At 42.9% G+C, this 14,446-nt stretch overlaps 1 pseudogene; it reads right to left on the bottom strand.

The window, feature by feature from the left end:
• Positions 1-954: 954 nt before the first annotated feature.
• On the bottom strand, positions 955-2,304 carry LOC140499915 (arginine/serine-rich coiled-coil protein 2 pseudogene; annotated as a pseudogene).
• Positions 2,305-14,446: the final 12,142 nt, after the last annotated feature.

Below are 14,446 nucleotides of genomic sequence, written 5' to 3'. Positions count from 1 at the left end.
GGGGAGGGGGATTTTTAACTTCCTATAATATGCACAGACTCTGGGAAAGGTAAGGGTGGGGAATAATAACTTGTACTAATTCATGTATCTAAAGGGCCTCCATGTTTGCAATGCCTTTTTCTTAAGCAGTGCCCCTGTGAGGTAGGTAGTGCTAATATTCCCATTTCACAGATGAGAAAACTGAGCTTCAAAATGAGTGAGTAACTTGTCCATGCTCATGCAGCTAGAGTGTTAGAGACAGAATTTGAACTGAGGTCTCCCTGACTCCAAATCTTCCAGTACTGTGAAAGTCTTAGCCAAGATCATACCAGTACAACCTCCCACAAAACTAGAACATTGTACACTTGACAAGAATCGATGGAGTCCAAATTCTAGGCCCTGGATAATTTCTGGGCCCTCTGTACTCCTGGACTTGCCATTTGAACCATGGGATCAAGACCATGAGTTCTCAGTGAGTGAGGACTTGGACTTCTTTTCCTGTCTATCTCACTATATAGACTGACAGACCTAGGCACACAGGAAATCTTAGAACAGAAATATTCTTAGATTTGTAGATGGCTGCAAACCATTGTGGAAAGAAGTACTGGACTTGGAATGAAAAGACCTGGGTTCAAGTCTCAACTCCCCCCCATTAGCTGTGTAATCCTGGTTTTTGTTTTTGAGAAAAAACCCATCTTTTATTATCGTCACCACCTGGCTTTCTATGCTGGACTATGTGCCCAATGCCTGCATCTTCTTAAGACCACCTACACAACATTTCTTTCATGTTTCTAGAGATGAAAATAACTGTATAAGGTTAAGTTCAAAAGTACTTAAGACAATGGACACAAAATATCCATGTGTGAGATTTTTACTCTTCCCACAGCTTTACATTTGTTTGAAAAGTACAGCTTGTTAACTAGGAATATTGTCCTGTAGTTCTGTCAAGTTTAATGAAAATGGGTTAAACTTGATTATTATCACCTGATGCCAATATCACTGATCTGATATTTACCAAAACAAATGTATTTTCCAATAAAGTCAATGCCACACTCATGTGAGTTAGAATGCCAGCTGTTTGGTGAACAAGAATTCTACAAAGTCCCAAACTTTAAATTTGTATTTTTTCAAACTGCATCCATCCCCCTGCATCAAAGAGGTGAAAGCGTGTCCCATTCCTCTTCATGTGTGGGTTTGTGATCTTGCATCCACATTTTCTAAATTGCTTCAGAATTTTATAATTTTCTTCATCAACTAAACTACAAACAGCTTCATCCTCCCTCTTAATATGCATTAATTTTCTGAATTTGACATCTTGGTCCTTATTTCCTAAATTCAATTTTTCCCAAATTTCGGCAGACTGTGACTTATCCCCTTCTTTTTTGCCTTGTCCAAGCATTTTCCTTTTCTTTTTCCATTCAGCAAATTTCATTGGATTCACAGCTGCTGGATTAGAATAGTTAGGTACAGCTATTCCGGTCTCTGGTCTGTAGCAGGGCCATTTGAGCTGCCATGGCTACTGCATATTCCTGGTGCTGAAAGGACAGCAACCTTGAGGACAGACCCTCCAGAGCAACTGCAGCTGCTCTTCCTATTTCTCACTGTTTCTGTTTTTCAACCACTTTTTTTCTCTGTTGCAATTTCTTTGTTCTTTTCGACCTTCGAGCTAATGTTTTTTGTACATCCACTGTTGGGTTATATACCCTGTAAAAGAAAGTGGATTGGGAGTCGTATTTAAACTTTGACTAAATCTGCCTTGTTTTTCAATCTTCTTCTTTCCTGACTTGCTCCTGGTTCTGCTTCTACTACTGGTTCTGTGCCTGTGTCTTGACCTTGTCCAAGACCTGACCTGATAACTTTCTCTCCATGCTTCTGGACCTTGATGATGAGACCTAGATTTTGAATGACTTTTTGTTGCACTTGTGTCTGTCCTCACCATTTTCAGATGAATTAAATCTCTATATATCAGAAGAATGTTCTTTGTCATTGTTGTGCTCAGATTTGGGTTTCTTGGAGGACTTGTCTTTAGATCTGTGTCTTCTTACTCCTTTGCTTCTGCTGAGGTTTCTCTGTTTCCTCCCTTCATTATCTGACTTCCATTTTCTTTTCTGTTGACCTTGATGTTGTCTTGAATAATAATATGTTAATGTTCTTGAAGAAACAGAGGCATTAGGCAGCTTTTTAGAAATCACTATCTAGAGATGATTTTTCTGTGGCTCTTCTTTCTCTTTCTGTGTCACTAGTCACCATGTTCCACAGAGTCCTAGCTGATGGGGCTGCACCTTCACTGGCTACTCTCACCAGTATCTGCAGCCTTTGTAGATGACCTGATTAAAGCACTTGTACCAGAGACCTGCCTGACACAAAAGGACAGGGGCCTTGGGGCCCTGGGGATCCTCTTTCTGGCTTCCCTTGCAGAGCCTCAGTCTCATGATCTGCAGAATGAGGATCTACCTCAGAATTGTGAGGAAGTGATTTGTAGACTTTATATAAAGTTCTCTGGAACTGTCAGAGCTTAAAGAAACCATATAAATCATGAATCTAAGTCACTTATTTTACAGAGGAAAAACCCGAGGCACAGAAAGAGGAAGGGACTTGACAGTGGGGAGCGGAGCTGGCATTTGAACTCAGATCCTCTGATTCCAAATTTTCTTTCTACTGTCATCTGCTTTTAACATCTCTCCAGTGTTTCCTGTAGTAAGGTGTATTGCCTCATAAGCCCCTCCATGGAAAAATGATCCTACTTCTCTAGGCAGGGCTGTTGCTGCCCCATTATGAGGTTGTACTGTGGAGACAGAGGATGCCACAGTACCCATATAAGTAAATATATTCTGTAGATATAGCTATACTACTTCAGAGTGGTGGGTGTAACGAGTTCTGGATTAAGAGGATTTGAGACCTGGTTCTGTCACTGACCATGCAACCATGATGAGTCCCTTCCTTTCTCTGGGCCTCAGATTTCCCATCTATGAATGGAGAAGTATTTTCCCTAAAGGGGCTGCCCTTCCCTCCTGCTCCTGCTTGAGTATGTTTGCCCAGGCTTTGATCCTGAGTTTGGTCTGTTCTCTCTGTCACAAGAAGGAAGGTGCTGGGAACATAGGCCAAGAGGCCCAATTTCTGTCTCGCAGTGCGTCCTTTCCTGAAGCTAAAGGTTTACCTTTGGATGATTTGGGATGCAAAATACATTCACGCACTTAAAAGACATGTTCATATACAATTTTCTTATTGGATTTGCATTCATTGAAACTGTATACATGCACATGGGATACATAAGCATATATATTGGATGCTTATACACACAAAACACACATAGAGAGCACACTGAAGTTATACATATACATATGGTATAACATGTATGTGTGACACACGAACGTGACATAAACATGGAAATTCATGAGGCATGTGTGCACATCAGTCGACAAGTGGTTGTTAAGCATTTAGCTCTGTGCTAGGCACTGTGCTAAGCCCTTTGCAAATATCCTATTTGATCCTCACAACAGCTCTGGGAGTAGGGTGTTATTATTATCACCCCCATTTTAGAGTTGAGGAAACTGAGGCAGACAGGGTAAGTGACTTGCCCAGAGTCACATGGGTACTAAGTCTGTGAGGCAGAATTTGAACTCAGGTGTTCCTGACTTCAGGCCCAGCTCTCTTATCTACTGTGCCACCTAGTTGCCTTCATCTTCCACCTCTCTGCCTTTGCCTTTGGCTGTCCCCGATGTCAGGAATGCTCTCTCTTCTCACCTCTGTCTATTAGTCTCCCTGGCTTCTTTTAAGACTTAGCTCAAATTCTGTCTTCTGCAGGAAGCTTTCCCAGTCTTTCCCCCCCGCCCCCAATCCCCCCAAAAAAACTTAAGGAGTTTACATTTTAATGGATGGGACAATGTATAAACAGCAAGATGCAGACAGGAGCTATACAGAGTAGATGGCAGTCTCAGAGGATGATGTACTAGTAGCTGTGGGAGGGAGACTGGGAAAGGCCTCTTGCAGAAGGTGGAATTTGAGCTGAGTCTAAGAATGGGACAGGTTGTGAAAAGCTTTAAATGCCAAACGGGAGTTTCGGTTTAATCCTGGAGGGAATAGGGAGCCACTGGAATTTATTGAGGAGCTTTTGTTTGCTCATTTCAGTCCTGTCTGACCTGTGACCACATATGTGGAGAGGTAACATGAGGGTTACATGTGCATATTCACAAGACCAGTAGGTGCACCCAAGTATACCTTGCTTTTCTCCACAGGATACATATTCTGTACACATGAGATATACACATATAGGCATCCATGTGGAAAACATACACACATTTGTATTTATGTATGAGCTATACATATATGCATAGGAGAAATGTGAGTATACCTATACACACTAGAAGTACATGCAGTAGAATGTGTAACTGCAGTGAGACACACAGGGACACATATCCAGTCTGTGTATGTACATAGGCACAAATACACAGACTAGATGTGCAGTGCACATACAAGCTTGTTAAGAATGTGTTAAATGCACAGAAGTTGCAGATGTACGCCCTATTCCCCCCCCCAATCTTCTCTCTCTGGGTTGGACCTAGGAGCATTCTGGGCTCCCACGCAGCTGACACCCTGTAACTCTGAAATAAACAGGGAAATTGCATTAGCATAAATTTGAATGAGCTTGGCTGCCTTAAAAGGCTTCCTTATTTGTCTGCAAAGCCCCTAGGTGGTGGCCGAGCAGAATGCCCCATCCAGCCCGGGGACAAGAGTGGGGGCATTGACCTAGGGGAGTAGGAGGGGGACTTGGGAGCTGGATTCTGTTTTCTTGTCCGTACAGATCCTCCTCCCCAACCACCCAAGGCTGGGGTTTCTTTCCCAAACTTGCATCCTCACTTCTGCCTTCTCCCTTGTGTGCCCCCCTCTCTTCCTTTCATTGCACTGTCTCTCTATCTCTCCCTTCTTTGCCCAATTTTGTTCCCCGTTTTGTTGGTCTTTCTGAGTCTGTGTTTCCATCTATATTTTTGTGTTAAGGCCAGACCAGGCACACTGTAGGTGAATAATGTCTATCTCTCTCAGTTTGTCTCTTTCTCTGGTTTCCCCTCTTCTCTCTTTGTCCCCTCTATCTCTGACTCTGACCCCGTGTCTGTCTTTTTCTTTTTGTTTTCTCTCTCTCTCTGATCCTTCCTCTGTCTCAGTGCTTCTCCTTTTATCTGGCTTTGCCCCCTTCCCTGTCCCTATCTCTGTCTCCTCTGGTTTCTGTTTCTTTTTTGTCTCCACCTTTCTCTCTCTCCTTGTCACCCCTTTGGTCATATAAGCTGAATTTTCCTTAGAGCTAGGCTGCGGTGGCCTAGTTGAAGCCCGGGCCCTGTACCATTGGAAATGCTGCTTTTATGCACCCCACTGGGCCCATGGCTCTTAATTCTCTCCCTCTTCCAGGACCTGAAAGAATCATTCTTGTGTTTCAGGTAAATTTGACTCTTTACAAACTTCACCAGCTCTGAATTTGGTCCTAGGAAGTCTGGGGGAATTTGGCAGGGATGGGACAGGGGATAGAAGAAACAGGAGCTGACCCTGGCTTTGCCCTCAGGGGCCTTCTAGTCTGGGGGCAATAGAGGAGGAGCAGATTCAGATCCTGCCTCAAAAGAGAAGAAATTGGTCAAGGCCTTGCCCTCAGATAGCTCATAGTCTGACTGGGGAGAGCAAAGTTACTTACACTTCAACAAGCAACAAGCATTCACAAAGAAGAGGACAGTGCAAGATAGAAATAATGGAAAATCTTTCTCTTCTTTTCCTCCCCTCCTTCAACCAGAGTATCCTCTTGGCCTCAGATCTGTTATTAAAATGACTATCTCATTCAGAAAACTTTCTGCAGAGAGCTGCTCCCTCTACCCGGCAACTGCTGAAGCCCAGAGACAGACTTCCTGCCTGTGGCCTCAACCCTCTCAGTCTGTTCCGAAGAGCTGTCCATTTCTGCCTGTCACAGAACTTAGTAAAAACTTTGAGCCTGGTTAACTCCTCCACGAAAGCTTGGATTGGAGTGTCTCTAAGGCCTGTCCAGTTCTGAGATTCTGTGTTCTGTGTACTAAGATCTCTAAATAGGAAGCAACCTTAACAGAATGTTAACTGTATTCCTTGTTCTAAGGTACCTTCAGTGTTGAAATTCTGTGTTCTAAGCCCTTTCAGCTCTGACATTCTGTGTTCTAAGGGCCTTCTTAACTCCGACACTCTGTGTTCTAGGACCCTCCCAGCTCTGACACTGTTTTCTAAGGTCCCTTCCAGCTCTAAAGTTGTGATTTAAGAGCCTTCCTAGCTCTGACATCCTGTGTTCTAAGGGCCCTTGCAGCTCTGATGTTCTATGCTCAAGTTCCTGTTGGCTGTGACTGTTAGTGTACCATGTTCTAAAGTCCTTTTCATTTCTTTCTCCCAAAGAATAAAAGCCTGTGTAATCAGGGGCAGAGTAGAATGCTTTATGAGAATTCCATGAAGAATGATGGTTTTGGACTGGTGAGGAGAGAGGAAGGTGGGGGAAGGGGAGAGGGGACCCGGCCTCCCAGAAGACCTGGCACCTGCAGATGGGGAACAGGCCCAGGCTGGAAAGAGTTTCGGGTGAAACTTGGCAGGCTGGGGCGGCATGTTCCCAGCCCAACCTCTCCCTCCCTGACTGCGGCAGTAAAAGGAGGCCAGGGCTCTTCCTGGCCCTCCCAGGGAGAGACATTCTCCTAGCAGCCCCCGGTACCCCCGAGCCCTTGACCTCCTCCTGGCAGACACAACTCTTCCCCTGGCTTGATCTGTCTTCTCATCTCAAGTCCTTTTCTTTACTTTCTGAGAGTCTGGTAAGTGGCACTCTCCCCTCAGGCTCTGCTTGTCTGCCTGCGGAATGCTCTGAAAAGCTGTTTTTGGTATCGAGAAGGTCGGGAGTTAATTTTTCTAAGTGGCAATTAAGCACCAGGTGCCTTCATAAAGCGCCAGGCATCTCCTGCATGTAACACCAGACACAGTGGGGAATGAGGCTTTTCTCTTTGTAGCTAGGACTCTCTGTTACTGACTTTCTTCTTTCTCTGACATACTATTTCTGGCCTAGCTTTTTGTCTTATCTTTTCCTTCATTTGTTTATTAATAAGCATTTATCAAGTGCTGTGTTCCAAACACTGGGCTAGATTCTGTGGACACAAAAGACAAAAACAAAGCCGTGTCTGTCCTCAAGGAACTTATAATCTATTGGAATAATGATGACAATAGTAACAGCCAATATTTCTATCGATCTTTATGGTTTGCAAAGTGCTTTACAAATAGCTCATTTGATCTTCTCTACAACCCTGAGAAGTAGGTTCTCTGATTATCTCCATGTTATAGTTTTAGGAAATGGAGGCAGACAGAGATCAAATGACTTGTCCTAGGTCATATAGCTAGTAAGTGTCTGAGGTAGGATTTGAATACAGGTCCTCCTGACTCTAGGCTCTATATCTATTGAGCCACTGAAACAGGATATGCACACATGATTCAATTTTTAAAAAATATACACACATGTAGGCATGGGAGATTGGTTGGTCATAAGTCAGTTAGTCAAAGACCAACTCCCACTTTACGTACAGAGTAAATATCAAACAATTTCAGGGAGTCAGTCAACAAGCATTTATTAAACACTTAAGATATGCCAGACACTAATCTATGTGCTAGAATACATGTAGCCCTTTGAAGCTCTGGGCTCACTCTCCTAGGCTCAGTTCCTGCATTGGTAGATAAGGTTGAGGATGACTAAGTGTCCCTCAGAGTTCTAGGGGTAACCCCAAGGGATTTGGGGATTCCAGAGTGTTCTAAAGTTCCAGTCTGCTAATCACCAGTGATTGGCAGTATCCTTTAACCACCTGATGCCTCATCCATAGAATGATAATGAATTAATATTAATTAGCTTTTACAAAGGGATATTTGCTGGAAAGATATAGCAAGAACTAAAGTACACAAATATCCCCCACCCCAGAAGCTTAGGGTCCACACTCCCATCTACTATCTCAGTCCCTGGGGAGAGTGGGTACTAACTCAGAGTAATAGTTACAAAGCATTTGCCCTACCAGTGTGGTAACTTCTGAATGTGGTAAAGCAGATGAGTGAAGCTGTTCCCTTTTCTACAAAGCCCTGATCAAAGAAAAGAGTACACACACAGGGGGTGATGCCTTCCCAGACACAGGGCTTGCCTAGGAGGATGTGGGTTCACAGGTAGGCCCAGTACTCTCCCCCTCCACAGGCTCCCACTGTAGCCAGCAGGAAGGAAAAGAAAGCAAATTTCTCCATTGAAATTTTTTGCCTGAATTCTCAGTTCGAGCTCAACAGACAAGCAGGTTTCTCTCTTCACAACACAGCCGATGAACAGGAAACACTCATGGAAGACCTGAAGGGGGGAGCGGGGCCCTTCTTTCAATATCAGCATGAATTTATGGAAGCAGATTCCCCCAAGGCTTCACATGGACTGGCAACAGGCAGAAACCTCGGGAACATGCTCTGAGCTCATCCTCCAGTCTTCCTCTTACACTAACAACTGAGAGCGGGGGCAGAAATCAGGGAAGGCAGTACTTTAGAAGAGAATTAGGTGAGCCTGAGCTCCAAGGGATGAAGGGGAGAGAGAAGAGCACTGTAGCCATGGCAACAGCCTGTGCAAAGGTGTGGAGATGGGACTTAGAATGTTGTAAACAGGGCAGAGCAAGGAGGCCAGTGGGTCTGCAATGTGGGATATGTGAAGGAAGTCAGGTGACATCATTCTGCAATGGTTCTCTCTCTTTCCTCTATCTTTGTGTCTCTCTGTCTCTCTTTTTCTACTATTTCTGACAAACTCCCATCTCTGTACTCCTCTATATCTCTGTCTCTTCTCTTTTCATCTCCTCCCCTCTTTTTCTCTCTCTCCTTCCCTCTTCCTCTCTTTCCTGTCTCTATCTCCCTTCCTCCTTTCTTTCTCTTCCTCTTCTTCCTTATTTGCCTTTCTCCCTCCCTCTTCCTTTCTTTTCTTCTCTCCTTTCTTCGCCCTATCTCTCTCTCTTCCTCTCTCCCCCTTCCCTCTTCCTCTTTCTGTTTCTGTCTCCCTCCTTTTCTGTCTTTCTTCCTCCCTCTTCCTTTTTCTCTTTCTCCTTCCCTCCCCATCTCTCTCTGTCTTCCTCTCCCTCTCCTTCCTCCTTTCTGTTTTTTCTCCTTGTCCTCCTCCTTTTCTCCTCCTCCTCCTTCTCTTCCTTCTCCTCCTCCTCCTCTTCCTTCTTCTTCTCCTCCTTCTCCTTTCCCTCCTCCTCCTCCTCCTCCTCCTTCTCTCTCTCCTCTTGGATAAGCACTTTCTTTTATCTCTGTTCCATTCTCTCTACCTCTCCTGTCTCTATCTGTATCGTCACACTTCCATCTTTTTCTTTTCTCTCTCATTTTCTTTCTCATTTGGTCCTTTGTCATTTTTTTCCTGAGACTTTCCAAAAGGGCAAATAGAGTTCCTGAGTTCCTTTCAAAATGCAATCATGGGAGGTCAGAGCTGGGAAGGATCTCAGAAACTATTAAGAGCAAGCTCTTTGTTGTACAGATGAAGGAAATGAGAGCCAGAAAAGTCAAGCCAAAGTCACACAATTAGTAAATGGTTGAGATAGGACTGTAGTCCAGGCCTCCTGATGCTCAGGTCTTGTGTTCATTTCCTGCCTTTGCTGGCTAAGCCATCAGAATCTTGTCCAGCTCCTTCAACTGGCTCAGCATGTTAACAGTGAAAGGAGCCCAGAGTTGGGAGTTAGAAGGCCTGGGTCCAAATCCTACTCTAATACTACCTTATGAAACTTGCTCCTTACCTTCTCTGGGTCTCAGTTTCCTCATTTGTAAAAGAAGGAGGTTGGGCTAGATGAACTTTATGTCGTGTGACTTTGCAGATGAGGAAATGGAAGCCCAGAAAGGGAATAAAAGACTGGCCCAAAGTCACACAGACTCCTGCAGAGCCGGTGCTAGACCTCTGCTGTCTTCTACACCTAGGGCTCAGGGTCCTGGCCTGTGGGAGGACCTCAACAAAAAGGGATTCAGGACCGAGTTTCTGAGGCCCCTTTCACCTCTGCAGAGGCTGAATGGAAAGTTCTATCAGCAGATAAAGCATGACTCATTCGGGCCCCAAGAATGTGGTTTTAATTAATCCTGTGAGGGAAATGGAGCAATTAAAAAGTCCTAATACTTTCCTGGGTTGTGGTCTGACTCACCCTAGAACATGCAGTCAGCTCCCTATCTCTCCTGGGGAGAGAGCATTCCCTCTGGGTCCTGTTGCCCCACTGTCTCTTGGGCATTCCCACGACTTTTGTGTCTGGGGACCTTTGACATGCAACAGCTCCTGGAGCTCCTGACGGTCTGGGTCTCTTAGAAGCTCCTGGTGAAATATCTGGGGGTACAAAGCAAAGCCCAGAGGCTAGTCAGTCAAAGCACCCGATGGTGTCTCTGGCTAGCAACCTTTCAGTGATCTTTACTTCAATTTTCTAGCCTACCGCTGGGTAGGTTGGTCTTCCTGGGATGCTCTACTCATGGAGGTCCTATGTGAAGAATGTTTAGACATTAAGTCAGGAAATCTGTTACTTTCTAATTGCGTGACTGAACAATTCACTTTTTTCTGAGCCTCAGTTTCCTCAGATGCAAAATTTGCAGTTGTTGAGTTGTTGACTCTTTGTGAGTCCATTTGGTTGGTTTTTTAAGCTAATTGCTATTACCTTCTCATTTTGCAGATGAGGAAACTGAGGCAAATAGTGTTAAGTGACTTACTCAAGGTCACCCAACTATTAAGTGTCTGAGGCTGGATTTGAACTCAGGAATATGAGTCTTCTCAATTCCAAGTCCAGTATCCATTGTTCATGTAGGTGTTCTGTTTGGATCTCTAAATCTCTTCATAAGACTCATAGCAACCCCTCAGCTTTCCCTTTGCTAGCAAAGTTCTGTTGATTGCCTGGGCCCCTGGCCTTCGGAGTCCCATTCAGGACTCAGATTCTGGCTACTCCATTTATTTATCTAATCTTTTTATTTTTAATTGTTAATCTGTTTTGAGTGTGTACAGTTGAGATCCTAAGATGGAGATTAATCAAACCTCTTGGGAAGTTACAGAATCACAGGATCTTAAAATCACAGAATATTAGAATCATAGAATTATTAGGAGCCTATAATCTTCACCTCAATGACTTTTTAAAAATTAATTTTTTATTCTGAACTTGATAAACACCAAAAAAAGGTTCCATATGCAAAATAGAATACAAAAACAGGATTATAGGTGAAAACACAAATACATATTTCTATTATGCACAGCTTGGTTTTCAAATATATTTAAATAAATATTAAACAAATATATTAAATGATATATAGAGTTCTTAAGTATTTTTTCTTTTAATTTATTAATCTATTTTTATATGCATTTATTATCTCTCCCAGTGGAACAGTAAATACAAGAAAAAAAGAACCTTCATAAGAAATGTGTAGTCCAGCAAAACAAATTTCCACGTCAGCCGTGTCCAAAAATCGTTATGACTCATTCTGCATTTTCAGTCCGTTACCACCTCTCTGGAAGGTGATGGGTGGAGTGTTTAATTTTCAGTCCTTTGGGCTCATGGCTTATTGTTGCATTGATTAGACTTTTAAAGTCTTTAAAAATTGTTTTTCTTAATAATATCTAGCATTTACATGATGCCTACTATGTGCTGAGCCCCATGCTTTAGAAATATTATCTCATTTGATCCCCACAACAACCCTGTGAGGAGAGGTCAAGTGACTTGTCCAGTTGGGATCACACAGCTATGTCTGAGGCCAGATTTGAACTTCCTGACTAGAGGAAGTTTAGCATTCTCTCCACCACATTGCCTAGCTGCCATCTTTATGATATTGTTACTATACATATTATTCTCCTGGTTCTATCCATACCACTCTCCATTCATTCACAGATGTCTTCCCAAGTTTCTTTGAAACTATTTTTTTTGTCATGCCTTATAATATAGTATTGTTCAGTTACATTCATACACCATGATTTGTTTAGCCATTCCCCAACTGATGGGCAACCCTTTGGTTTCTAGTTCTTTGCTATAAAAAAAGCTGCTATAAATATTTGTGTGCCTATGGGTCCTTTCTTCTTTGATCTCTTTGAGGTGCAGGTACTGTCCAGTGACTTCTGAAGCAGCTTTCAAGTTGCTTGCCCCAATGGTTCAACCAGCCCACAGATAAACCAACCAGGCTTTAGGGTGTCAGCTTTCTTGAAATTCTTCTGACAATTGTCACTTGTCATTTTTGTCATCTTTGATAATCTGATGGGAATCTCAGAGCTGCTTTACTTGAAGTTTCTCTAATTATTAGTGATTTGAAGCATTTTTTCATATGGTTATAGATAGTGTGAACTGTTTTCTTTGCCAACTACATTTTTTGCATCCTTAGAATCTTTATTTATGGGGAAATGACCATCATTCTTCTATGTTTGAATCAATTCTTTATACGTCTTGGATACAGGACCTTTATCAAAGAAACCTGCTACAGAGACTCTTTTTTTTCCCCTCGGTTAACTTTTTACCTTTTTATTTTAACTATATTGGCTTTATTTGTGCAAAACCCTTTAAATTTGATAAAATCAAAATTGTTACTTTTATTTTCAATGACCTTTTCTTTGCTCATGAACCCTTCTCTTATTCGTAATTGCTTCCTTGTTCCTTTGATTTGTTTATGATGCGGCATTGTATATCCTAGGTCACTTATTCATTTAGAACTTATTGTAATAAGAAATTTTGAGTCTTAAAATGAGAGAATGTTGGAATATGAAAATAAGAGAACAACAAAATCTGAAAATAATAGTCTCTGACATTTACATGGTTTCTTAAGGTTTCTAAAATTTTTTCTGTATACTATTTCACTTGGTCCTCAAAAAAGTCCTGTGAGGGAAGTGGTATTATTATCTCCATTTAACAGATGAAGAAACTGAGGCAGAGAGGTTTAGGTGACAGATTTAGATATGGAAGGAAACTGAGGCTAAGAGGCATTAAGTGATTTGCCCAGGGCAATGTAGGTAGAATAGGCCAGAGCTAGGATTTGATTTTATGTCCTATGACTTCCAAATCCAACATTGGGTGATGCAGTGGATAGAGTGCTGGGTCTGAAGTCAGGAAGATCTGAGTTAAAATTCAGCCTCACACACTTATTGGTTGTGTGACCCTGGGCAAGTCACTTAACCTCTGTCTGCCTCAGTTTCCTCAACTATCAAATGAGGATAATAATAGCACCTACCTTTCAGGGTTGTCGTGAGGATCAAATGAGGTAGTGTTTGTATTGTACCTAGAATTTAATAAATGTTTATTCCCTTTCCACTCCATAGAGAATGTCTCAGCTGGAAGGCACGTTAGAAACCATTTACTGCAACTGCTTCATTTCACAGAAGGAGACACTGATGCCCAGTTAGAACACATGGCAATAGACACATTTTTATTGCCGTTCACAAATGACTTTGCAGAGGCCCACAACAACTCTGCGACGTTGGCACAGCAGGATCTCGATTTCCCAGTGTGGAAAACTAAGTTCTAGAGAGGTTAAGTGACTTTTTCCTGCTCATACAGATAGTGTCAGCGTCAGAATTTGAACTCAGGTCTTCCTGACTCCAAATCTGCTACTCTAGCTATTTATTTTTGATCCCTCATAAATGATTTATCTAAGGTCATATAGTAAATCAGCAAAGATCTGACTTCTTATCTCAGGTAGTCCTGACATGGCAGAATTGGGACTAAAACTCCAGTTTTCTGACTTCTAGTCTTTGATTCCCCACTTTCCTTGCCTCTTCTGCTTCTCATCTAATGGACATGAAGGAAGTAGAGGAAGGAAAGCCCTGTGTTGTCTGAGGCCCTGTTTCATTGATCCAGGTCTCCAAGGACAAGCTGTTACTGGGGTCTCCCTCTTCATCTTACTGATCAGTGACATAAATATTATTTCTCACCTTTGGGTTGTTTCTCTAATGATCAGTGGTTCCCTTTCCTCACTATTGACTCCCCTCATCCTCTTCCTCAGTAATGCAGTGGATAGAGCACCAGTGCAGGAGTCGGGAGGACCTGAGTTCAAATCTCACCTCAGACACCTGACACTCACTAGCTGTGTGACCTTGGGCAAATCACTTAACCCCAGTTGCCTCATCCTGGGTCATCTCCAGTCATCCTGATGAATATCTGGTCTCTGGATTCAGATGGCTCTGGAGGAGAAGTGAGGCTGGTGCCCTGCACAGCCCTCCCTCACTCAAAACAAAATCAAGTGCAAGTCATGTCATTTTCCCTATCACTTTCTTAAAGTCAAACAACACAACAATAAGTCAAGCCCTGGGTTATAGAGTTTGTCCCTTTAAACTCAGAGCTGCATCTCCCTGGCTTGCCAGAAACTCTATGCTTTCTTCTTCCCTTTTGTGGGCTATTGAAATTTCAGCAGCCCCAATAGCAGCACTGACCCCATCGCAGAGGACCCTGTGAATTAAATTGATTCTAAGCTGTCTAGCAATAAAATCCCATGGTCCTGT

This window comes from Notamacropus eugenii, chromosome 4 (genome assembly GCF_028372415.1).
Source record: "Notamacropus eugenii isolate mMacEug1 chromosome 4, mMacEug1.pri_v2, whole genome shotgun sequence".
Lineage (NCBI taxonomy): Eukaryota > Metazoa > Chordata > Mammalia > Diprotodontia > Macropodidae > Notamacropus > Notamacropus eugenii.
The sequence above is the reverse complement of the archived record's forward strand: the minus strand, read 5'-3'. Positions and strand labels throughout refer to the sequence as shown.